Source organism: Gossypium hirsutum, chromosome A06 (genome assembly GCF_007990345.1).
Source record: "Gossypium hirsutum isolate 1008001.06 chromosome A06, Gossypium_hirsutum_v2.1, whole genome shotgun sequence".
NCBI lineage: Eukaryota > Viridiplantae > Streptophyta > Magnoliopsida > Malvales > Malvaceae > Gossypium > Gossypium hirsutum.
The window spans coordinates 14143687-14146789 of NC_053429.1; the positions used below are offsets into that span (position 1 = coordinate 14143687).

The 3103-nt window shown below is 39.5% G+C and overlaps 1 non-coding gene across 1 annotated transcript; it reads right to left on the minus strand.

The window, feature by feature from the left end:
• Positions 1-636: 636 nt before the first annotated feature.
• On the minus strand, positions 637-743 carry LOC121231431 (small nucleolar RNA R71). The gene has a single exon (XR_005929489.1). It is a non-coding gene; the product is annotated as a small nucleolar RNA R71 (small nucleolar RNA).
• Between the last annotated feature and the right edge of the window lie 2360 nt (positions 744-3103).

The following is a 3103-nucleotide window of genomic DNA, read 5'->3' on the forward strand; positions in this document are numbered from 1 at the left end:
ATTTAATTATTATTATTATTTATTAACCTACTCTTTCTTTCTCTTGGTAGGTTTTTATAGTTTATGACTAGAAGGAACTCGTCGGGACCATTACTTTTTGACGAAAAAATCGATCGTACAGTTCAGAGAAACCAAAGAGAAATAAGGCGAAGCTTCAGATACACGGAGAAGGAGCATGAAGATGATACTCAACCCCCAACCGAAGAGATGGCTAAAAACCAAGGCAATCAACTACCTCCTGCAATTGTGGCTAATCAAAATCCTGCTCCACGTACTATGTATGACTATGCTAAACCTTCTTTAACAGGTACAGAGTCAAGTATGGTTAGACTTGCTATTGCTGTGAATAATTTTGAACTGAAACCTAACACAATTCAGATGATACAGCAGTTTGTTCAGTTTGATGGTTTGCAGGATGAGGATCCCAACACTCAGTTGGTGAATTTTCTAGAATTTTACTACACTTTCAAAATTAATGGCGTTTCTGATGATGCCATTCGCCTTCGGTTATTTCCTTTTTCATTGAGAAACAAAGCTAAACAGTGGTTGAACTCGTTGACACGAGGGTCTATCACTACTTGGGAACAAATGACCGAAAAATTTTTACTAAAATATTTTCCGCCAGCTAAAATGGCTAAGTTAAGTAATGATATCTCTTATTTTGTGCAGATGGACTTAGAAACACTTTATGATGCATGGGAGAGATACAAGGATCTATTGCGAAGGTGTCCTCACCATGGGTTACCTCTATGGCTGCAAGTTCAAACGTTCTACATTGGTGTGAATCCCTCGACACGACAGATGATTGACGCAGCTGCTGGAGGAACCATCAACAACAAAACACCTGAAGAGGCTTATGAATTTATTGAAGAAATGTCACTAAATAACTATGAGTGGCAAGTCATGAGGACTAGGCCAACAAAAACAATAGGCGTTTATAACGTCGACTCAGCTACTATGCCGTCAAATCAGGTAGAACTTCTCAATAAAAAGATTGATGGTTTACTTCGTGCTACGCAGGTACATCCAGTAATGAGGTGTAACTCAAGTGGAGGAGGTGTGCATAAAGAATATCAATCCTTCAATCCTACAACCAAAGAGGAACAAGTCAACTATATGGGTAACAATAACTTTAGATCTCAAACTAACCCATAGAGTAATACTTATAATGCAGGTTGGAGGAACCACCCAAATTTTTCATGGGGCAGTCAAGGAAATCAAAGACCACAACATCCTCCGGGCTACCAACAACCACTCTACCAACAGGAAAAGAAGCCAAACCTTGAAGAGATGCTCTCAAAGTTTATTTCGGTGTCGAAAACTCGTTTCAGAACACTGAGACAGCATTTAAGAATTAACAAGCATCGATCAATGGGCTCCAAACTCAGATAAGCCAGCTATCCAAACTGATCTTAGAAAGACCACTAGGAAATTTACTTAGTAACACCAAATCAAAAGAGCATGTCAAAGCAGTTACACTAAGAAGTGGGAAAGTGTGAGCGGAATCTGAAAAGAAGTTAGCACAAGAAGCCGTGGAAATCGAAAGGAGGGAAGAAAAACCAGAAAATAGTAACAAACCAGTACCAGAGGAATATAAACCACTAGTTCCATATCCAGAAAAATTAAAAAAAGATCGCATTGATGCACAACTCGGTAAGCTTCTTGAACTTTTTAAGCAATTACATAGCAACTTACCTTTCGTTGAAGCCATATCGTAGATGCCTACCTACGCAAAATTTTTGAATGAGCTTCTAACAAATAAAAAGAAGTTCGAGAACTTATCTATAGGATAAGTTAACGAGGAGTGCTCAGCCATACTCCAAAACAAACTGCCAACCAAACTGAAAGATCCAAGAAGTTTCACTATCCCTTGCTTAATTGGTAGTCTGAATGTTGAAAAAGCACTAGCTGATTCAGGCGCTAGCATTAATTTGATGCCATATAAAATGTTCAAGCAACTAGGTCTTGGGAAACCTAAACAAACTAAGATGAGCATTCAATTGGCAGATAAAACTATAAGATTTCCTAGTGGTATTATTGAAGATGTACTAGTGAAAGTAGATAAGTTCATATTTCCCGTTGACTTTATTGTTCTAGACATATAAGAGGATAATAACACCCCTTTGATTTTAGGGAGGCCTTTTTTTAGCAACTACTAAAACAATTATTAATGTTGGCACAGGTGAGCTTACACTTCGTGTGCGAGACGAAACGATCACCCTTCAAGCTCGTAATTTTGGCATCACATCAAACATTGAAGGTTATGGTCCACACCAATCTACTAAAACTGACAATATGACACAACCTACTTTACAAAAGTTGAGTTTCAAAGAAGTTCACGACCCATGTTCCAACAATGATAGAGGACACATTCATGAAGAACGAAGGCTACGGATAGAGGAGCTAGATGAATGGCGAGCACATAAACCAAAAACACACGATAAACAAAAATTATGCCAGAAGGATTTCGATACCTCTCCAAATCAACTTAAGGTTGGTGATAAGGTCTTATTAGATGCCGCAGATCCCCATATTGTCACTACCACACTGAATGAGGAAATCCCTCTTACGGTACTTAGTATTTTTCCATTCAGTACGGTGGAGGTGAGTCATCCCAAGTTTGGCACTTTTAAGGTAAACAACACCCGATTAAAACCTTATTTTGATGAGATTGATAGAAAGAATGAGGAGTATAAACTCCTCAAACCAACATGACCATTCACTGAAGAGGTAAGTCGAGCTTAGACTATAAATAAGCGCTTCTCAGGAGGCAACCCGAGCAATAACATTATTAATTTCTTTAAATTTTGATATTTAACTCCTAACCTACTAATAGAAATCTTGAATACAGGTGTTTCCAAAGAGACACGGCCAAGCACACGGGCGTGCCTAAGGCCATGTGAAAACAGGGCAAAAGAATTCCCCAACACGAGCTGTGTGACATGGCAGTGGTCGAGCCTGCCAAAACAACACAAGCGTGAGACACGCCCGCGTGGAAGAACCACAGACGAACCTGTTAAAACAGCACGGGCGTGTGACACGCCCGTGTCTAACACTCGTGGTCGAACCTGTTAAATGAACACAGGCGTGGGGCTTGCACACA